This window comes from Oncorhynchus nerka, linkage group LG14 (genome assembly GCF_034236695.1).
Source record: "Oncorhynchus nerka isolate Pitt River linkage group LG14, Oner_Uvic_2.0, whole genome shotgun sequence".
Taxonomy (NCBI): Eukaryota; Metazoa; Chordata; class Actinopteri; order Salmoniformes; family Salmonidae; genus Oncorhynchus; species Oncorhynchus nerka.
In genome coordinates, this window is record NC_088409.1 from 84,855,695 (window position 1) to 84,880,124 (window position 24,430).

The following is a 24,430-nucleotide window of genomic DNA, read 5'->3' on the forward strand; positions in this document are numbered from 1 at the left end:
AAGAACATCTAATGTGATAGACCATATGACTGGACAGCAAATAGAAAGCATCAACTGAATGTTAAATGTGTTTCCTGTCAGATATTTCAATTATCTTTATTGTCTACTTGTTGAATGTTTGTGAAGTCTTGATTGTGGTTATTTGTAATGTCTTGTTAATTAGTGTTGGACCCCAGGAAATTAGCTAGCGTTATGGCGTTAGCTAATGGGGATCCAAATAAAAATTACAAAATTACATTACTCATATCACATACTGTATTGAGACCCAACCACTGGACACTTTAATAAATGGATCACTAGTCACTTTAAACAATGCCAATTTAAATAATGCCACTTTAATCATGTTTACATATCTTACATTACTCATATCACATGCATATACTGTATTTTATACCATCTACTGCACCTTGCCTATGCCGCTTGGCCATCGCTCATTCATATACTTATATGTACATATTTTCATTCACCCCTTGTAATTTGTTTTTATTAGGTAGTTGTTGGGGAATTGTTAGATTACTTGTTAGATTTGTACAGACAGACAGATGGGGAGACAGACAGACAGACAGACAGACGGGGAGACAGACAGACAGACAGACAGACAGACAGACAGACAGACAGACAGACAGACAGACAGACAGACAGACAGACAGACAGACAGACAGACAGACAGACAGACAGACAGACAGACAGACAGACAGACAGACAGACAGACAGACGGGGAGACAGACAGACGGGGAGACAGACAGACAGATGGGGAGACAGATGGGGAGACAGACAGACAGACGGGGAGACGGGGAGACAGACAGACAGACAGACAGACAGACAGACAGACAGACAGACAGACAGACAGACAGACAGACAGACAGACAGACAGACAGACAGACAGACAGACGGGGAGACAGACGGGGAGACAGACAGACAGACGGGGAGACGGGGAGACAGACAGACGGGGAGACAGGCAGACAGACAGACAGACAGACAGACAGACAGACAGACAGACAGACAGACAGACAGACAGACAGACAGACAGACAGACAGAATAGGGAGCGAGAGACAGAAAACAAGAAAATAAGAAATACAGGGTTTTGAGTGAAACATGTCGACGTGACTCCCAATTTTTTTTTTTTGCAAATAAGGTGGCCAAAAGTTGAGAATGACACAAATATACATTTTCACAAAGTCTTTAGATATTTTTGTCTGGTGTTACTATGGAATACTGAAGCATAATTACATGCATTTCATAAGTGTCAAAGGCTTTTATTGACAATTACATGAAGTTGATTCAAAGAGTCAATATTTGCAGTTGTTGACCCTTCTTTTTCAAGACCTCTGCAATCCTACCCTAGCATGTCAATTAACTTCTGGGCCACATCCTGACTGATGGCAGCCAATTCTTGCATAATCAAGTTTGTCAGAATTTGTGGGTTTTTGTTTGTCCACCCACCTCTTGAGGATTGACCACAAGTTCTCAATGGGATTAAGGTCTGGGGAGTTTCCTGGCCATGAATCCAAAATATCAATGTTTTGTTCCCCGAGCCACAAAGTTATCACTTTTGCCTTATGGCAAGGTGCTCTCGGAGGATGTGTTGGTACCATTCTTTATTCATGGCTGTGTTCTTTGGCAAAATTGTGAGTGAGCACACTCCCTTGGCTGAGAAGCAACCCCACACATGAATGGTCTCAGGATGCTTTACTGTCGGCATGACACAGGACTGATGGTAGCGCTCACCTTGTCTTCTCCTGACAAGCTTTTTTCCAGATGCCCCAAACAATCGGAAAGGGGGTTTATTAGAGAAAGGTACTTTACCCCAGTCCTCAGCAGTCTAATCCCTGTACCTTTTGCAGAATATCAGTCCGTCCCTGATGTTTTTCCTGGAGAGAAGTGGTTTCTTTTCTCTTCTTGACACCAGGCCATCCTTCAAAAGTCTTCAACTCATTGTGCGTGCAGATGCACTCACACCTGCCTGCTGCCATTCCTGAGAAAGCTCTGTACTGGTGGTGCCCCAATCCCGCAACTTTAGGAGACGGTCCTGGTGCTTGCTGGACTTTCTTGTTATAATATTGATGTTTTATTCCCCGAGCCACTTAGTTATCACTTTTGCCTTATGGCAAGGTGCTCCATCATGCTGGAAAAGGCATTGTTCGTCACCAAACTGTTCCTGGATGGTTGGGAGAAGTTGCTCTCGGAGGATGTGTTGGTACCATTCTTTATTCATGGATGGTCTCAGGATGCTTTACTGTCGGCATGACACAGGACTGATGGTAGCGCTCACCTTGTCTTCTCCAGACAAGCTTTTTTCTGGATGCCCCAAACAATCGGAAAGGGGATTCATCAGAGAAAATGACTTTACAGTCCTCAGCAGTCCAATCCCTGTACCTTTTGCAGAATATCAGTCTGTCCCTGATGTTTTTCCTGGAGACAAGTGGCTTCTTTGCTGCCCTTCTTGACACCAGGCCATCCTCCAAAAGTCTTTGCCTCACTTTGCGTACAGATGCACTCACACCTGCCTGCTGCCATTCCTGAGCAAGCTCTGTACTGGTGGTGCCCCAATCCCGCAGCTGAATCAACTTTAGGAGACGGTCCTGGTGCTTGCTGGACTTTCTTGGGCGCCCTGAAGCCTTCTTCACAACAATTTAACCGCTCACCTTGAAGTTCTTGGTGATCCGATAAATGGTTGATTTAGGTGCAATCTTACTGGCAGCAATATCCTTGCCTGTGAAGCCCTTTTTGTGCCTGTGAAGCCCTTTTTGATGACGGCACGTGTTTCCTTGCAGGTAACCATGATTGACAGAGGAAGAACAATGATTCCAAGCACCACCCTCCTTTTGAAGCTTCCAGTCTGTTATTCAAACTCAATCAGCATGACAGAGTGATCTTCAGCCCTGTCCTCGTCAACACTCACACCTGTGTTAACGAGAGAATGTTTATTTATAAAAAATTTTTTTTTACCTTTATTTAACTAGGCAAGTCAGTTAATTAAGAACAAATTCTTATTTTCAATGACGGCCTAGGAACAGTGGGTTAACTGCCTGTTTGGGGCAGAACGACAGATTTGTACCTTGTCAACACGGGGATATGAACTTGCGACCTTTCGGTTACTAGTCGGTTACTAGTTCAATGTTCTAACCACTAGGCTACCCTGCTGCCCCACTGACATAATGTCAGCTGGTCCTTTTGTGGCAGTGCTGAAGAGGGACTTTACAATGAATTGCAATTCATCTGATCACTCTTCATAACATTCTGGAGTATATGTAAATTGTCATCACGCAAACTGAGGCAGCAGACTTTGTGAAAATTAATATTTGTGTCATTCTCAAAACTTTGGGCCACGACTGTACACATACAAGCTCTCTTACTTTGGGCTGCATCCTGTCCTGTCCTGTGATAAACTGTGCATGCCCTCCGCCCTGCTGGCCCCCTCTCCAATCCCAAAGGAGAAGCACCTGGCAGGGACACACCCAGGGAAACACTATTATTGTTGTTGTCAAATACCAAAATAAGGCTATCAAACAAATCACTGGTATATTTTTTCTTGTGCTTGTGGGATGACTGAATTAAAACATAACTGTTCAGGAAGAATCATCAATTCTTTCATGATGAAGGTAACAGAGTTTGTTAAAGCAGGGCTCCCATAGCAGTGCTTGTTGTGGGTGGAAGCCCTGCTCCAATGAGGTAATGATAGGAGAAACAGTGATTGTTATGGGTGGAAGCCCTGCTCCAACTTGTCAGGATTTGGCCAGGGTTGTTCCGGTTTTTGGTCACTAGATGCCCCCATTGTGCCTTTTGACCTTTTGTTTTCCCTTGATCCCCATTATTATTTGCACCTGTGCCTCGTTTCCCCTGATTGTATTTAAACCCTTTGTTTTCCTCAGTCCTTTGCTCTGTGTTTGTATGTTAGCACCCAGCCCTAGTACTCTGTGTACTCTTGTTGATCCCGGTGGACTCTCTTGTGGAATTCTGTTTTTTGTTCTTGTTTGTTTGTTTTTGAGTATTTTTTGAGGCTTTTTGTGCTATACCTTCCACCTTGTGGATTTACCTTTTTGTCTTGGAGGATTACCTTTGTTCTTGTGGAATTCCTTTTGAAGTTGTGGAGTTACATGTTTTCCTGAAGAACTTCATTTTTACTTCATTAAATACATCGTCTCAAGTACTGCTGTGTCTGCCTCTGGGTTCTGGGTTCTGCCAACTATTCGTGGCTCAGTTGGTTAAGTGACTTTCTCACTCCGGAGACCCGGGTTCGTAACCGGGTCCTGACAGAAACACAGAGCCAAAAAATGAACCCAGAGGCAGCCAGTTCCCAGGACCTTGTTGCCAGGCTGTTCCACCACCAGGAGACTGTCCAACGCCGCGAAGCTGCCCTGGTTCAGCAAGAAGCCTTAATGGCTAGACATTCTCATCTTCTGTCGGAGATGCTGACTTCCATAAAGCAGATATCTGATCGACTTACCTCGGCAACAGTTCCCGTCCCAGTACCTCAGATTCACGTACCCATGGCAGTTAACCCTCTGGCTGAACCTCGTCTTCCAACGGTTCTCAGGTGATCCAAGTGCTTGTAAAGGGTTTCTCACCCAATGTTCTCTCTCCTTCGAGCTGCAACCCTCGTCGTTCCCCACCGACCGGTCTAAGATCGCATATATCATCACCCTGCTGTCGGAAAAAGCGACGCTGTCTATATTGTGGCAAACCGGGCCATTTCCGTTCCACGTGTCCCGGGCTCCAGGGAAACGCTCTGTCCCGTACAGACCGGGGGGAACTGTAACGGGAAACAACCTCCTCCCATCCGTCCAACTCCCGTCTGCTCATTCCAGTCACCCTTTCCTGGGACAACCACAAGCTTCACCTTCAAGCCTTGGTAGACTCTGGAGCCGCAGGTAACTTCATGGATGGTGTCTGGGCGAAGGAGAATGGCGTTCCCTCTGAACCTCTAAGTAACCCCATGAGGGTTACTACATTGGATGGAAGCCCTTTGGGATCTGGACTTGTCACTCATGTCACTACCTCCTTGCGACTTTCAGTTTCACAACACAAGGAATTGATGAACTTTCATTTGATCTCCTGTTCAGAGTTCCCTCTCGTCCTTGGATACCCCTGGCTTCACAGCCATAACCCTCACATCGACTGGTCTGTGGGCACTATCAAGCAGTGGGGTCCTACGTGCCAAGCTACATGTATTTTCCCGAATTCCCCGAGTTCTACTCCCGAGTCTTTAGAATCCATCGACCTGACCCAAGTTCCCGAGTGTTACCATGACCTCAAACTGGTATTTAGCAAACAGAGGGCCACCATGCTACCACCCCATAGACCTTATGATTGCCCCATCGAACTGTTTCGGGCACTTGCCCCCAGGGGTCGGATCTTTTCCCTATCTCCACCCGAACGAGCTGCTATGGATACCTACATCAAGGACGCTCTGGAAGCAGGCCTCATGCGTCCATCCACCTCCCCGGCGGGAGCAGGGTTTTTCTTTGTGGCCAAGAAAGACGGTGGATTACGTCCTTGCATCGACTACCGGGGACTCAATGCCATAACCGTCCGTAACCGTTACCCGCTACCCCTTATGGCCACAGCCTTCGAGCTGCTCCAGGAAGCAGTTGTTTTCACTAAGCTTGACCTACGGAACGCATACCATCTTGTGCGGATCAGACCTGGTGACGAGTGGAAGACCGCGTTCAACACGCCTACTGGTCACTATGAATACTTGGTGATGCCCTTCGGCCTGACCAACGCCACAGCGGTGTTCCAAGCGCTCATAAACGATGTGCTTAGGGATATGCTTAACATATTTGTGTTTGTTTACTTGGATGACATCCTCATCTTTTCGAGCTCTCTTCAAGAACACACAAAGCATGTCAGACAAGTACTCAAACGCCTCCTAGACAGCCATCTGTACGTGAAGCCGGAAAAATGTGAATTCCATTCATCCCGAGTACAATTCCTGGGATTTGTAGTGGAACCCGGTCGAGTCCAAATGGACCCCAGGAAGGTAGGGGCGGTAGCGGATTGGCCCACCCCCAAATCCGTTAAGGAAGTTCAGCGTTTCCTGGGCTTCACAAACTTTTACCGCAAGTTCATCAAGAACTTCAGCTTGGTGGCAGCCCCTCTCTCAGCTTTAACCAAGGGTGGCAATGCAAGGTTTTTGTGGGGAAGAGAAGCTGAGACTGCCTTCCAAGGACTCAAGCAGCGCGTCCTCTCTGCTCCCATCCTGATACTACCGACTACGGATGAACCGTTTGTGGTGGAGGTAGACGCCTCAGAGGTTGGTGTTGGAGCTGTCCTGTCTCAGAGGGGTGAAGACAAGAAGCTTCATCCGTGCGCTTTCTTCTCACACCGGCTTACCCCGGCTGAGAGGAACTACGATGTGGGGGATCGTGAACTCCTAGCGGTTAAGATGGCATTGAAGGAATGGAGACACTGGCTCGAGGGGGCTTCTCACCCGTTTCAAGTGCTTACGGACCACAAAAATCTGGAGTATATCCAGCAGGCGAAGCGGTTGAACTCTAGACAAGCTAGATGGTCTCTTTTCTTCAATCGATTCCAGTTTATCCTCACCTATCGGCCCGGGTCGAAGAATCTCAAACCGGATGCCCTGTCCCGAGTCTACGCTCCTGCCATTCGAGATGACACGGACATGCCTGTCCTTCCTGCTGCTAAGATCGTGGCTCCGATTTCGTGGCAAGTTGAGGATACCGTGAGACGAGCTCAAGCTATCGAACCGGACCCGAAAGGGGGTCCTGCCAATCGGTTGTTTGTCCCCAAGGCAGTGAGGACTCAGGTCCTTCTGTGGGGGCACTCCTCTCGCCTCACCTGTCACCCGGGCGTAGGTCGCACCTTGGAGTTCATCCAGCGTAAGTTCTGGTGGCCTACCATAAGAGAAGACGTTGCCTCTTTCGTCAATGCCTGCCCCGTGTGCTGCCAGGGCAAATCTTCTCACCTCCGCCCTCAAGGACTCCTTCACCCTTTACCTATTCCCCACAGACCCTGGTCCCATATCTCGTTGGACTTTATTACTGGCCTTCCTCCATCCCATGGCAATACTACTATCCTAGTCATAATCGACAGGTTTTCAAAGGCGGCCAGGTTCGTCCCTCTGACTAAGTTACCTTCTGCCAAGGAGACGGCTGAGTTGGTAATTAATCATGTGTTCCGAGTCTTCGGCATTCCTCAAGATATGGTTTCTGACAGAGGTCCCCAGTTCGCCTCAAGGTTTTGGAAGGCCTTCTGCCAACTCATGGGTGCTTCTGCCAGTCTATCTTCAGGGTACCATCCGAGTCCAACGGCCAAACAGAGAGGATGAATCAAGAGCTGGAAGCCACCCTCCGATGTATGACTCGTAACAACCCGTCCACATGGTCGTCCTTCATTGTTTGGGCCAAATACGCGCACAACACCTTGCGCTCCTCCTCCACTGGTATGTCCCCGCACGAGTGTCAGTTTGGCTATGCCCCTCCATTGTTCCCGGACCAGGAGGCAGAAGTCAGAGTGCCTTCAGCCTTGAAGTTCGTCAGACGCTGTCGGCTTATGTGGAGGAAGACCCGTCTTAATCTTATGCGTTCCTCACAGAGGTACCAACAACAAGCCAACAGACGTCGCCGTCCCGGGCCTACCCTGCGCCCGGCCAGAGAGTCTGGCTCTCCACAAGAGACTTACCACTACGGGTGGAGTCTCGCAAGCTGTCCCAAAAATACATCGGTCCCTTTAAGGTTGCCAGGAGAGTTAACCCAGTTTCTTATCGCCTACACTTACCCAGATCCCTTAAGATTAATCTCACATTTCCTTATTAAAACCTGTTGTTTTTTCTCCCCTTGTCCCGGCAGACAGACCTCCGCCTCGTGTCATTGGAGGCCAGCCGGCTTATACCGTCCATCGGATACTGGATTCCCGCCGGGTGCAGCGGTCCTGGCAGTATCTGGTGGACTGGGAAGGCTACGGTCCCGAGGAGCGCTCCTGGGTTCCTGCCAAAGACATACTGGACCCTGACCTCATTCGTCAGTTCAGGGCTCTCCACCCTGAGAGAGCTGGTAGGAACGTCAGGAGCCGTTCCTAGGGGGGGGATTCTGTCAGGATTTGGCCAGGGTTGTTCCGGTTTTTGGTCACTAGATGCCCCCATTGTGCCTTTTGACCTTTTGTTTTCCCTTGATCCCCATTATTATTTGCACCTGTGCCTCGTTTCCCCTGATTGTATTTAAACCCTTTGTTTTCCTCAGTCCTTTGCTCTGTGTTTGTATGTTAGCACCCAGCCCTAGTACTCTGTGTACTCTTGTTGATCCCGGTGGACTCTCTTGTGGAATTCTGTTTTTTGTTCTTGTTTGTTTGTTTTTGAGTATTTTTTGAGGCTTTTTGTGCTATACCTTCCACCTTGTGGATTTACCTTTTTGTCTTGGAGGATTACCTTTGTTCTTGTGGAATTCCTTTTGAAGTTGTGGAGTTACATGTTTTCCTGAACTTCATTTTTACTTCATTAAATACATCGTCTCAAGTACTGCTGTGTCTGCCTCATCTTCTGGGTTCTGCCAACTATTCGTGGCTCAGTTGGTTAAGTGACTGTTTCTCACTCCGGAGACCCGGGTTCGTAACCGGGTCCTGACACAACTAGGTAATGATAGGGGAAACAGTGATTGTTTTGGGTGGGAGCCCTGCTCCAACTAGGTAATGATGGGGGAAACAGTGATTGTTATGGGTGGGAGCCCTGCTCCAACGAGGTAATGATAGGAGAAACAGTGATTGTTATGGGTGGAAGCCCTGCTCCAACTAGGTAATGATAGGAGAAACAGTGATTGTTATGGGTGGGAGCCCTGCTCCAACTAGGTAATGATAGGGGAAACAGTGATTGTTATGGGTGGGAGCCCTGCTCCAACTAGGTAATGATAGGGGAAACAGTGATTGTTATGGGTGGAAGCCCTGCTCCAACTAGGTAATGATAGGAGAAACAGTGATTGTTATGGGTGGGAGCCCTGCTCCAACTAGGTAATGATAGGAGAAACAGTGATTGTTATGGGTGGGAGCCCTGCTCCAACTAGGTGATGATAGGAGAAACAGTGATTGTTATGGGTGGGAGCCCTGCTCCAACTAGGTAATGATAGGGGAAACAGTGATTGTTATGGGTGGGAGCCCTGCTCCAACTAGGTAATGATAGGAGAAACAGTGATTGTTATGGGTGGGAGCCCTGCTCCAACTAGGTAATGATAGGGGAAACAGTGATTGTTATGGGTGGGAGCCCTGTTCCAACTAGGTAATGATAGGAGAAACAGTGATTGTTTTGGGTGGGAGCCCTGCTCCAACTAGGTAATGATAGGAGAAACAGTGATTGTTATGGGTGGAGGCCCTGCTCCAACTAGGTAATGATAGGGGAAACAGTGATTGTTATGGGTGGGAGCCCTGCTCCAACTAGGTAATGATAGGGGAAACAGTGATTGTTATGGGTGGGAGCCCTGCTCCAACTAGGTAATGATAGGGGAAACAGTGATTGTTATGGGTGGGAGCCCTGCTCCAACTAGGTAATGATAGGAGAAACAGTGATTGTTATGGGTGGAAGCCCTGCTCCAACTAGGTAATGATAGGAGAAACAGTGATTGTTATGGGTGGGAGCCCTGCTCCAACTAGGTAATGATAGGGGAAACAGTGATTGTGGGCCCACCTGTGAGAGCCGGCATTTGCCTTCACCAGATCCAGGACTTCCTTGGTGTTCCCCACCTCACCGTCAGTGAACAAGAAGAGCTGAGGACGACAGAGAGGGTATGTTCATCATGTGTTAATGTTAAATAAGGTACATGCAGCCTTGAAGTATACAGAGAATGTTTCCTCAGTAACCAAAAACATAAGTCTATTTGATGTACCAGTAAGGAATGCATGGTAATATAAATACCACACACTTAAAAGATACTGTTTGGTTGGATGTAACTCTGTAACTAAACATGCCATTGGTTGGGTGTAACTCTGTAACTAAACATGCCATTGGTTGGGTCTAACTCTGTAACTAAACATGCCATTGGTTGGGTGTAACTCTGTAGCTAAAATAACCGTTGTAGTGATTGTAGTCATGGAAAGTGGAGAGGAGTTTGAGGTGCTTCAGGAGGAAACGGTGTGAATTACTGTGTGTGTGTGTGTGTGTGTGTGTGTGTGTGTGTGTGTGTGTGTGTGTGTGTGTGTGTGTGTGTGTGTGTGTGTGTGTGTGTGTGTGTGTGTGTCTATAAGGAATGATTAAGGCGTATGAGTAGGCTGTGTTAGCTACCTGTCTGGGCTGGTCAGGGAGGCAGGGCTGGCTGTAGATATCTTTTAAAGGCTGGCGGATCTCTGTACCTCTGTGGTCAGCCCTCATTGCCTTCACCTTCTCCAGAGCCTCATCCATTGTCTTCTGGCTGTACTCCACACTCTTCCTGATGAACACACACACAAGGTCAAAGGGTCATCACCACAACATATTACCCTCCCAAGACAAACAGTAACTGTCAAACACTGTCACTGATTATCTTTGGATTTGGACTACCTGGTACAACATACATGATAAAACCCTAGAATGACACAGCTAAATGTGTTTGTAAAAAACTGAACTCCTCAGACACGGACTTGAACTGATTGAGATGAGGGTTTGGAAGGAGAGAACACTTACGGAAAGAAGGACTTATAAATGTTCCCAAAGCTGATGATGTTGAAGTAGCAGCCCATGGGCAGGCTTTTTAGCAAGAGCAGCAGAGTGTCCTGCAAGAGAGAATGTGTCTTTATTAATCAATAAACGATACCACATACAGTCTCAAAGAACTAGTAGCCTACAGAGAAGTCACTTGGTGTACTGGTGAATCATGTGCAGATCGAGATGTTAATTTACTAGTACAGGGTTGTGTTTGCGTGTGTGTCTGCATGTGTGTGTGTGTATACCCTGGCACTGCCTATGCGGTCCTGAGCCCCAGGTCCATTGTGCATGGGGCATGACATGCTATCAGAGCGATCCATAATGAACAGAAACTCTGCATGTGAGGGAGAGAGAGAGAGAGAGAGAGAGAGAGAGAGAGAGAGAGAGATGAGACAGACTGAGTGAATAGAGAGAAAGACGGAGTGAATGGAGAGAAAGACGGAATGAATGGAGAGAAAGACAGAGAGAGAGAAAGACAGAGAGAGAAAACAGAAGTGTCCAACAGCCTTTCTCCTCTTTCTCCATCTCTACATCTACTGTATCTTCTGTCTCACCATGTTACTCTATGTAAACATGGATTAAGGTAGTAGACTAGACTACTCATTGATCTCATCTCCACACATCTACAACAGAGTACACCCACCTCCCCCCCACCTGGCTTGGCAGAAGCCTGTGCTGCCTCCACTATAGCAGTAGGCTGATGGGTGTCTTGGTAATACAACAACAGCTCAACGTCCCGGTCAAACTGATGACCTGCAGCCAGACTGACCTGCAGTTAGAACAACATTCACATGAAGACAGAGCAGTCAGAGGGAATTTAACAACTATGAAGGATTCTGATGGTTCATGGTGCTAGTGAGAGTGCACACACACAGACATACTGTACACACAGACATTCATACATACAGTACCAGTCAAAATTTTGGACACACCTACTCATTCCAGGGTTTTCCTTTATTTTAGACTATTTTCTACATTGTAGAATAATAGTGAAGTCATCAAAACTATGGAATCATGTAGTAACCCAAAAAATATATTTTACATTTGAGATTATTCTTGCTTTGATGACAGCTTTGCACACTCTTGGCTCTCAACCAGCTTCACGAGGTAGTCACCTAGAATGCATTTCAATTAACAGGTGTGCCTTGTTAATAGTTAATTTGTGCAATTGATTTCCTTAATGAGTTTGAGCCAATCAGTTGTGTTGTGACAAGGTAGGGGTGGTATACAGAAGCTGGCCCTATTTGGTAAAAGACCAAGTCCGTATTATGGCAAGAACAGCTAAAATAAGCAAAGAGAAAGGACAGTCCATCAATACTTTAAGACATGAAGGTCAGTCAATCCAGAAAATGTCAAGAACTTTGAAAGTTTCTTCAAGTGCAGTTGCAAAAACCATCAAGTGCTATGATGAAACTAGCTCTCGTGAGGACCGCCACAGGAAAGGAAGACCCAGAGTTACCTCTGCTGCAGAGGATAAGTCCATTAGAATGAATTCTTCACAGAGTTCAAGTAACAGACACATCTCAACATCAACTGTTGAGAGGAGGTCGAATTGTCGAATTGCTGCTAAGAAACCACTACTAAAGGACACCAATAAGAAGAAGAGACTTTCTTGGGCCAAGAAACAAGAGCAATGGACATTAGACCGGTGGAAATCTGTCCTTTGGTCTGATGATTCCAAATGTGAGATTTTTGGTTCCAACCGCCGTGTCTTTGTGAGACGCAGAGTAAGTGAATGGATGATCTCCGCATGTGTGGTTCCCACTGTGAAGCATGGAGGAGGTGTGATGGTGTGGGGGTGCTTTGCTGGTGACACTCTATTGGTGATTTATTTTGAATTCAAGGCACACTTAACCAGCAGGGCTACCACAGCACTCTGCAGCGATATGCCCTCCCATCTGTGAGCCGATTTAGGAAACTAGGCGTAGCCATGATTGGCTGAGATAATGAGTGGGCTGGACATGCCGAGAGATGAGTTTGGATTGGTCTGCCATATAGAAGGCTTCTGTCTATTTGATCTCGTCAGTCTGTGTTTGTAATCCTGTCGAACACCGCTTTTTTAAACATGTATTGTGTAGTGGAGCTGCATAAGTATTGCTCTCCACTTTCTGGGGGATCACGTTTTGAGTATAATACATTTACATTTACATTTAAGTCATTTAGCAGACGCTCTTATCCAGAGCGACTTACAAATTGGTGCATTCACCTTATGACATCCAGTGGAACAGCCACTTTACAATAGTGCATCTAAATCTTTTAAGGGGGGGGGGTGAGAAGGATTACTTTATCCTATCCTAGGTATTCCTTAAAGAGGTGGGGTTTCAGGTGTCTCCGGAAATAGCTAAAGAGATGGAGAAAACACCTGTCTCCGGATTACATCTTCAAACTCAGGGGAACTCTGATATTGCATTCCTGACATGGAGACACGTCCATCATACATGATGATGTATACAGGTAAGATAGTCTAGCGTTAGCTAGCTACATTTTCAGTTATTACACGTTTCTAATTTTGACAGAAAGTGGTTTCATTTCAAGCTAATGTGTACTGTTAGCTAGCTAGCTAATGTTAGCTGGCTGGCTCCCTAGCTGACATTATTATTCGTATCCCAGAGCCATTTGATTTTCTAGTTAGAGCATAATGTTAGCTAAATAACATTGAACCTGGTTAGTTAGCTCCCAGCACTGTGGCATTGTTGGCACTGTGTTCATTGTTCTTTAACTAGCTAACATTCGCTGGCTGGCTCGTTAGCTAACATTATATGACGTGTGTACAACACCCATTGAATATGGCCTGTGTAAGTAAACTTCTGCAAAAAAGCGTAATGACATTGTTGCCAGCAGAGCTGGTTAGGCTGTTTTCATGTTATCCATAGGTAAACAAATGAAATGTGTGCGCTCTGAATGCTCCGAGAGCGAAACGAGATTAAGAGGGTGTGAACGATGCTGAATGGGTGTAGACAAAGAAGAGCACTTCACTAGATACCAAAACATTCAAAGGCCATTTTCTCAAAAGTGACTTTACAAGTTGATCAACTTTCAATGCAGAATTGTTCCTCAAATGTTCCTCAAATGCAGTGTATGACCATTTTGTAGCTCTGAGTCTCTATTTTAATCCTATGTAAAAAACACAATTTCAAATTTTGCTACATAAGACTGAATCCAGGTGGTGAGTCACATCTGGTTTGTACTATCATTTGTTTTTCAACAGGACAATGAACCAACACACTTCCAGCCTGTGTAAGGGCTATTTGACCAAGGAGAGTGATGGAGTGCTACATCAGATGACCTTTTCTCCACAATCACCCGACCTAAACCCAATTGAGATGGTTTTGGATGAGTTAGACTGCAGAGTGAAGGAAAAGCAGCCAACAAGTGCTCAGCATATGTGGCAACTCCTTCAAGTGTTGGAAAAGCATTCCATGTGAAGCTGGTTGAGAGAATGCCAAGAGTGTGCAAAGTTGTCATCAAGGCAGAGGGTGGCCACTTAGAAGAATCTCAAATATAAAATATATTTTGATTTGTTTAACATTTTTTTGGTTACGACATGATTCCATATGTGTAATTTCATAGTTTTGATGTCTTCACTATTATTCTACAATGAAAATTAAGAAAATTAAGAAAAACCCTTGAATGGGTAGGTGTGTCCCAACTTTTTACTGGTGCTGTATGTTCTTTAAGTTAAGATAGGAGACGATGCCAGACACATGCTCTAACCAACCCTATGAACTATGCCTATGTAACGTGTCTGTAACCAGTATATAAGGCATCTAAATGGGACTGCCCCGTTTGAGCTCCTGGACAACATGTGTAGGTGCATTGATTTGGTTGGAACCTCTTCAGCATGCTGATTAGAGATGAAATTATATGAAAATAATTTCATATCACGATTATAGGAACCAAAATTATCACTGTTATCAGTATAATCGCAGTATTGTTCAAATGTACTTGAAATGATCAAAAAGTACTGATACACACACTGAAATGATTTCACCAAGTTTTATATTGAAAACCAACAAACAACAAATTAAATTAGCAGCACTATGTACTTTTTGTGTGCATGAACATTAAAATAATAACATTACCGTAAGCAAATCAAATGTTCCAACATCAGCTTTAACCTGGTTGTACAGGTTTGGGATTTCAGTCTTGGAAAATAATGTTGGTGATGGCACTTTGTAGTGAAGCACAGCAACCTTCATCAGCCTCAGAAAGCCAGGCCTCTCAACAATTTGAAATGGCATCATGTCCTTTGCAACTTAATATGAAAAGGCTGCAGTGAGTTCTTGAGCATGTTTTGATGTGGGCGCATAAGCAGCCTTTAAATGCTTACTGGAGTGTCTGTGTCACAACTGTAGATGAGGAGGGACCAGTAGCATCACTGGGTTTGTCTGCTGCACACTCTGTAAACAAGATAATAGCAAATGTATTATTATTGTTGGTGTTGTTACATTATAATTATTCACATACACACACACACACACACACACACACACACACACACACACACACACACATTTGAGTACATGCAATGACCCCATGTACAATTTACATAAATACAAATCAGTCTTAAGAAGACAGTGATAGTAATTGCAATGAGCCCAACAATTGACACAAATACAGTCTTGTATAGGAGTCTATAGTGTTTCTCCTGTTGAAACACTTTTTCAACCAAGTCGACGTCTGACAGATTTTAAATGAACAAAATATGTTGGTTGGGTGACTAAACTACATAAGGTGTTATCGTGTGCAATGGGAGAATAGAGTCTGCAGACACAACGCATACAGCAGCAGAACAACATTACATTATTGACAAGCTGTTAGCAAGTTAGACAGACAAACCATGACATTTTCCCCCATTCCGAAGTCCCCACATCATGCATTGAGCTAAAAGTGAACTTACCTTGTATTCACTATAAAGTAGTGGGTCACGACGATGACTCAAGAGATTTGAAGTGTTGTCCCCTTTTGCTGCGATTTTTGTTGTTGTTGCATGTTCTGCAGACAGGGTGACCGTCTTCGATTAAGTTTCCCACAGCACTCTTATAAAACCCCAAATATGACCACACTTCAGATTTGGTCCTCTTAGAAGGCTGAAAAATTCCTGAGCTCTGTCACTGCCTCCTGCCATGTTTTCACACAAAACAAAACCCACGTTGCATACTGCGCCTCCATCAGACTGTTGCTAACTTTGGTTGATGCTGGTCAGTATTTACCGTGCTGATGATAAACAATTATTCACTTGAGATTGACTTTGAGTGTCCCTGTGTAAGAATTTGCAAGACAGGTATTTCTGTTTTGTATTTTTAATACATTTGCAAAAAATTCTAAAAACCAATTTTCGATTTGTCATTATGGGGTATTGTGCGTAAATTGATGAGAAGAAAACTTTTTTAAAAAATACATTTTAGAATAAGGTTATAACGTAACAAAATGTGGAAAACGGGAAGGGGTCTAAATACTTTCCAAAGGCACTGTATTTAAAGAAACACAAATACACATGCATATGAACACACACACACACACACACACACACACACACACACACACACACACACACACACACACACACACACACACACACACACACACACACACACACACACACACAGTACCGTGGTTTGGGTTTTCTCTGTGTTGAGGTAGTTGAGTGGGTCCTAGGGACAGTTGGACTCTACTCTACAGATGGGATGAGGGGACAACGCATGGGCACTGAGGCACAGACTGTAAGGCACAGAACCAGCAGGCACTGAGGACACCAGGGCACTGCCACCACTGCCATTGTCTGACCCTTAGAGAGAGATGGGGTCAGGGAGGGAGGAGGAGGGAGAGAGACAGAGAGAGAAGAAAGAAGGATAGAGAGGAGAGAGAGACCCACAAATTAGCATGTTTTTGTTCTGGCCCAGCACTTCTACCTTTCAACTCAACTACTCACCAAGACCTTGATTAATTCAATCAGATGTGTTTAAGATAGACTGGAACTAAAGCCGGGCACCACCCCCTGTGGGTCTCAGGACTGAAGACCACCACCCTATGGGGCCAGCTGCTGGTTCCTAGTCACACTGCTGCCCACAAGGTTTTACTTTGTTTTGCAATGCCCTATGATGTATTAGTGGTTTGTGTCTCTCCATACAGGGGTCCATGTTCTTACCCTGGGGTTGATAGCGGGGGTTGAGCACAGCTGGAAGGCAGAGCCTCAGGCCATCATCAGCCTGTACAGCCAGCTCTGTCACATAGTCCAGGCTGACAGAGGCCTTCTCCCCTGGAGGCAGACTACCTACACTCAGCTTGAACACATCCGGGCTCTCATCACTCTCCTCCAATAGGAAGGCCTGCTGGCCCGAGCTCAACAAATCTTCATACTGCTCCCGCGCCTGAGAGGGGGACAGAGGAACACAGGGATGCATCATCAGCCTGAGACACAGTATAGTACAGTAGCATACATCCAGGGGAGGGTGCTGTCTGACTGACACTCTAGTCAGGTCAATGGGGTTTGACTAGCACTGGGTAATATGGACAAAAAAACATATCGCAATAAATTGCCTGAATTGATGCGATAGCGATAAATAGAAAGTTTATACCATTAGTAAGATTATAACATTAACATTAAATTATCCTTTAAACTACTATTACTAGTTTGATGATTGTAGCCATCAATTGTCTTATTACCATATCAGAAAACTTATTTCATTTCAAACTTCACATTTCTCTAGTATAAGCTACTTATCGTAATGAACAATATCAGCAAATTGCCTGCGATAAGTGATCGGTACGGTCGGTGTCAATAACCCAGCTTTAGATTTGACAGAGAGTGGCCTTTGACCAAGCATTGGGTGGGGAACCAGTTTTACAGGGTGAAAGTCTAATAGTGATATGAGAGCAGAGTGCTGGTAAAGCTATAATACTCTTTCTTGAAGCCCTGTAAGTCAGGGTTCCTCCCAAGTTTTCTGAGCAAAAACATTTCCTGTTTTGATTGTTGGACATAAAACATTTACATTTACATTTAAGTCATTTAGCAGACGACTGTAAAAACAATGTAAAATCCACTCCAAGTGATTTACATTTTGGAAATATTTTTCAACGTATTCCCTGATATAATAGAGAGATACTGTTGAAGTCGGAAGATGACTTACACCTCAGCCAAATACATTTAAATTCCTGACATTTAATCCTAGTAAAAATCCCCTGATTTAGGTCAGTTTGGTTCACAGCTTTTTTTTAAGAATGTGAAATGTCAGAATCATAGTGGAGAGAATGATTTATTTCAGCTTTTCTTTCTTTCATCACATTCCCAGTGGGTCAGAAGTTTACATACACTCAATTAGTACTTGGTAGCACTGCCTTTAAATGATTTAACTTGGGTCAAACGTTTCAGGTAGCCTTCCACAAGCTTCCCACAATAAGTTGGGTGAATTTGTTCCATTCCTCCTAACAGAGCTGGAGTAACTGAGTCAGGTTTGTAGGCCTCCTTGTTCGCACATGCTTTTTCAGTTCTGCCCACAAATGTTTTTTACAGACGCAAAAAGATCCCACCATGAACGAATGATCTGTCGGCATTTATAAAATTGTGCCGAAACTACCTTTTTCCATCACAGCTGTCGTGATTTTTATCAATAAGATATGAATGACTTTACTCGCATAAAAACTGTGGATGGAAATGTGATTTGAGATTGACGTGTTTTTTATTTGGACAGGAAGGGAGTTTTGGTCGGGTGGGCCCATAATGCCGGCCCTGATAAGAACATTTGTACAAACATGTTATTGATTGGTATTAACATGAAATTAACCCGAATCCTGCTGTTAATGATACTTTTGTGGATGTCAGAAATGTCTTAAAAAATGTTGACAGTGGCATTTGTCTCGTTGTTGACTAGTCATCTCCCCTCACCTTCTGTTTCTCCTGAACCTCAGCCACCACCTCAGTCTGTCCTATCTTGGCGCTGAACCTGCAGACAGCAGCCTCTCCTGGTAGAGGGAAAACAAAGATGGCCTCCAGAGGGCTCTCCTCCTGGTTCTCATACTGCAGAGTGGAGCTCACAGTGGCTACATGCCCCTGGACACTCACCTCCACAGCAATACTCTTCAGAGGCACTGCGAGAGGGAGCGATGGATGGAGAGAGGATAAACAAGATACTGATGAGAGCTCATGCCTGGGAGAATGAAAATCCACACAGACATGGAAGTGAACAATAATTTCTGCTTTCAAACAGTACCTGGTTTATTCTTGACAGTTACCAATCCACAGCAGTTCACCATTTTGGCACCTGAATGGGGAAGTCAGGTGTCATTTTATTGTCCTCTTAACTCAAAACAAGCACTGTTTGATTAAGTTTCTGTGTTTGAAACAGTAAACATTCAAATCTTGATTTTCCAAGTGTTTTCTGATGAATTGTTTTATAAAGGCAGCCACCGAATGCAACTACTGACAGTATGATGAGAGCTATTGAGAGGTTTATCTAATCGTTGACAGTCATGCACCACATCTGCTGTTTGCAGATAAAGAATGTTGCTTTGTACTTTGTACTGTTAGGTTCTAAATAAACATAGTAAAAAACGAACGGACAAATAGTCATATAATATTGCTCTTCTCAGAACATATTTTCTCATACAACAGTTGCTTTGTGCAAAAGGGGACTTTATCAAGCCTGTAGTTCGTGTAAACAATGAACAATGAAATGATCCTCAGCTTGAGCAATAATGTCAATCTCTGTCCATTGTCCATCCTGTGTAACCTCTGGTTGAAGTAGTCATAGAGATCCTATTCAATGATTCTAATTCCTAATTCTTTCAGACTACTGCAAAAGGATGAAATGCAATAGTCAATAGTGGATGATTTTAAGTCTCCTGACTTAAGGTAAGTTTAAGTTGTAAGTTTACCTGCCACCTTGATGGTGATGGTCAGGTATTTCATAATTTCAGAGATTTAGGCTAACAAAAATGTAGTCATTGAGGCAAGTAAACATTTATTATCAGACAACTTGTATTAGATTAAAGTTTGTAAAGAAGTGTCTCAGGACAAACACATGGATGTAGACTACTTTATCCTATCATACCAGCTGTAGAATATGCAATAGAATGCAACATTAACCGTAGCAGATTATTATTTTACCAAAAATAATAACACTTGTAGAGCCCGTGATGAATGTCTGTTCAATAAACATGATACATTCTGAACGTTCTGTAACGTTGAACAGTGTTGAACAGAAGTCTATAATAATAAGCATAGTAAATAAACATGATACATTCTGAACGTTCTGTAACGTTGAGCAGTGTTGAACAGAAGTCTATAATAATAAGCATAGTAAATAAACATGATACATTCTGAACGTTCTGTAACGTTGAGCAGTGTTGAACAGAAGTCTATAATAATAAGCATAGTAAATAAACATGATACATTCTGAACGTTCTGTAACGTTGAGCAGTGTTGAACAGAAGTCTATAATAATAAGCATAGTAAATAAACATGATACATTCTGAACGTTCTGTAACGTTGAGCAGTGTTGAACAGAAGTCTATAATAATAAGCATAGTAAATAAACATGATACATTCTGAACGTTCTGTAACGTTGAGCAGTGTTGAACAGAAGTCTATAATAATAAGCATAGTAAATAAACATGATACATTCTGAACGTTCTGTAACGTTGAGCAGTGTTGAACAGAAGTCTATAATAATAAGCATAGTAAATGAGCATGATACATTCTGAACTTTCTGTAACGTTGAGCAGTGTTGAACAGAAGTCTATAATAATAAGCATAGTAAATAAACATGATACATTCTGAACGTTCTGTAACGTTGAGCAGTGTTGAACAGAAGTCTATAATAATAAGCATAGTAAATAAACATGATACATTCTGAACGTTCTGTAACGTTGAACAGTGTTGAACAGAAGTCTATAATAATAGGCATAGTAAATAAACATGATACATTCTGAACGTTCTGTAACATTGAGCAGTGTTGAACAGAAGTCTATAATAATAAGCATAGTAAATAAACATGATACAATCTGAACGTTCTGTAACGTTGAGCAGTGTTGAACAGAAGTCTATAATAATAAGCATAGTAAATAAACATGATACATTCTGAACGTTCTGTAACGTTGAGCAGTGTTGAACAGAAGTCTATAATAATAAGCATAGTAAATAAACATGATACATTCTGAACGTTCTGTAACGTTGAGCAGTGTTGAACAGAAGTCTATAATAATAAGCATAGTAAATAAACATGATACATTCTGAACGTTCTGTAACGTTGAGCAGAAGTCTATAATAATAAGCATAGTAAATAAACATGATACATTCTGAACGTTCTGTAACGTTGAGCAGTGTTGAACAGAAGTCTATAATAATAAGCATAGTAAATAAACATGATACATTCTGAACGTTCTGTAACGTTGAACAGTGTTGAACAGAAGTCTATAATAATAAGCATAGTAAATAAACATGATACATTCTGAACGTTCTGTAACGTTGAACAGTGTTGAACAGAAGTCTATAATAATAAGCATAGTAAATAAACATGATACATTCTGAACGTTCTGTAACGTTGAGCAGTGTTGAACAGAAGTCTATAATAATAAGCATAGTAAATAAACATGATACATTCTGAACGTTCTGTAACGTTGAGCAGTGTTGAACAGAAGTCTATAATAATAAACATAGTAAATAAACATGATACATTCTGAACGTTCTGTAACGTTGAGCAGTGTTGAACAGAAGTCTATAATAATAAGCATAGTAAATAAACATGATACATTCTGAACGTTCTGTAACGTTGAGCAGTGTTGAACAGAAGTCTATAATAATAAGCATAGTAAATAAACATGATACATTCTGAACGTTCTGTAATGTTGAACAGTGTTGAACAGAAGTCTATAATAATAAGCATAGTAAATGTAATTTCAATATCTGATAGAATTGAGATGTTTTAAAGAAAACCGGAATGCTTTCACAAAGTAGCCTTATCATCACCAAACGCTGCACTTACGTATAATAATAGCCTACCTTAAAATCTGTGATAGGCTGGTTTTCAATCTTCAGAGCAGGTCTGATTGGTAAAAAGACACATTTGTGAAAAAAACGCTCAGAATTGGGCTTCCAGTGTAAATGCAGCCTTCTTCCTGGTTTATAAAGACAGGTAAATGTCAATAGTAAACACGTGTAGGTGCACCGGTGTGCACTCATCTCATTGGCCGATTGTCATAGTCACAACTACTACGTATCTTCCTATTGGTGGTGGTGGTGGATAGACACATTAGGCCTATTCAACCACTGGTTGTTTTTGAGTCTGTAATGCAGGTTTCTACATTATGTCTGACAGTCTTATTATAAGGCATATATGTATATAGGCTATGGCAATTCTTCGTCCCTAATCTATGGATTTCACATGACTGGGAATACATATATGCATCTTTTGGTCACAGATACCGTAAAAAAAAAAAGGTAGGGGCGTGGATCAGAAAATCTGTCAGTATCTGGTGTGACCACCACTTGCCCCTGCCACACCCTGATCTGTTTGACCACCCCCCTCCAGGTGTCACCCATCTTCCCCATTATCCCCTGTGTATTTATACCGGTTTTCTCTGTTTGTCTGTTGCCAGTTCGCTTTGTTTCGTCAAGTCTACCAACGATTTTCCCGTGCTCCTGGCTTTCTCTAGTTCCTGTTTTCTAGTTTTGACCATTCTTCCTGCCCTAACTCTGCCTGCTGTTCTGTGCCTTGTCACACCACCCTGGATTACTGACCTCTGGCTTCCCTTACCCTGCCTGACGTTCTGCACCTTGTCACACCACCCTGGATTGCTGACCTCTGCCTGCCCTGAGCCTGCCTGTCGTTCTGTACCTTTCGGACTCTGCTCTGGATTGCTGACCTCTGCCTGCCCTGAGCCTGCCTGTCGTTCTGTACCTTTCGGACTCTGCTCTGGATTGCTGACCTCTGCCTGCCCTGAGCCTGCCTGTCGTTCTGTACCTTTCGGACTCTGCTCTGGATTGCTGACCTCTGCCTGCCCTGAGCCTGCCTGTCGTTCTGTACCTTTCGGACTCTGCTCTGGATTGCTGACCTCTGCCTGCCCTGAGCCTGCCTGTCGTTCTGTACCTTTCGAACTCTGCTCTGGATTGCTGACCTCTGCCTGCCCTGAGCCTGCCTGTCGTTCTGTAGACTCTGCCTGGATTGCTGACCTCTGCCTGCCCTGAGCCTGCCTGTCGTTCTGTACCTTTCGGACTCTGCTCTGGATTGCTGACCTCTGCCTGCCCTGAGCCTGCCTGTCGTTCTGTACCTTTCGGACTCTGCTCTGGATTGCTGACCTCTGCCTGCCCTGAGCCTGCCTGTCGTTCTGTACCTTTCGGACTCTGCTCTGGATTGCTGACCTCTGCCTGCCCTGAGCCTGCCTGTCGTTCTGTACCTTTCGGACTCTGCTCTGGATTGCTGACCTCTGCCTGCCCTGAGCCTGCCTGTCGTTCTGTACCTTTCGGACTCTGCTCTGGATTGCTGACCTCTGCCTGCCCTGAGCCTGCCTGTCGTTCTGTACCTTTCGGACTCTGCTCTGGATTGCTGACCTCTGCCTGCCCTGAGCCTGCCTGTCGTTCTGTACCTTTCGGACTCTGCTCTGGATTGCTGACCTCTGCCTGCCCTGAGCCTGCCTGTCGTTCTGTACCTTTCGGACTCTGCTCTGGATTGCTGACCTCTGCCTGCCCTGAGCCTGCCTGTCGTTCTGTACCTTTCGGACTCTGCTCTGGATTGCTGACCTCTGCCTGCCCTGAGCCTGCCTGTCGTTCTGTACCTTTCGGACTCTGCTCTGGATTACTGACCTCTGCCTGCCCTGAGCCTGCCTGTCGTTCTGTACCTTTCGGACTCTGCTCTGGATTACTGACCTATGCCTGCCCATGACCTGTCGTTTGCCTGACCCTCTGTTTTTGTTATTAACGTATGTTACTTCAAAACTGTCTGCACCTGGGTCTTCTGAGCCTTGAAAGCCCATGCAGTGCGAAAAATATCCTTCCTTCGCATAGAGTTGATCAGTCTGTTGATTGTGGAATGTCATCCCACTCCTCTTCAATGGCTGTGCGAAGTTGCTGGATATTGGCGGGAACTGGAACACGCTGTCTTGCACGTCAATCTAGAGCATCCCAAACAAGCTCAATGGGTGACATGTCTGAGTATACAGGCCATGGAATAACTGGAAAATGTTCAGCTTCCAGGAATGGTGTACAGATCCTTACGACATGGGGCCATGCATTATCATGCTGAAATATGAGGTGATGGCGGCGGATGAATGGCACGACAATGGGCCTCAGGATCTTGTCACGGTATCTCTGTGCATTCAATTTGCCATCGATTAAATGGAGTTGTGTTCGTTGTTCGTAGCTTATGCCTGCCTATACCATAACCCCACCGCCACCATAAAGCATTGCGTTCACAACATCTCAAAGGAGAATAGGGGGTTTAAAGTGTGTGTATGCGTCTGTCACCAGATCTCAACCCAATTAATCGCCTTTGAGAGATTCTGGAGCGGCGACTGAGACAAAACACCAAATTATGGAATTTCTTGTAGAAGAATGGTGTCACATCCCTCCAATATAGTTCCAGACACTGGTAGAATATATGCCAAGGTGCAATGCATTGGTTGATCTGACAGTGTGTAGGATGCTGATATAGGGGGACTTAAATTTCCAGCTTTGAGGATAACACAGTGCCACCGCCGCAGCCCGCTCCCAAGGATTGGGGGCTCTCGTTCTCCGTGGCCGACGTGAGTAAGACATTTAAGCGTGTTAACCCTCTGAAGAGTGCCGGCCCATACGGCATCCCTGGCCT

General features: G+C 44.3%; 1 pseudogene; it reads right to left on the reverse strand.

Moving 5' to 3' along the window:
* The window catches only part of LOC115141316 (von Willebrand factor A domain-containing protein 5A-like), a 29,012-nt pseudogene extending 7,265 nt beyond the window's left edge, over positions 1–21,747 (reverse strand).
* Positions 21,748–24,430: the final 2,683 nt, after the last annotated feature.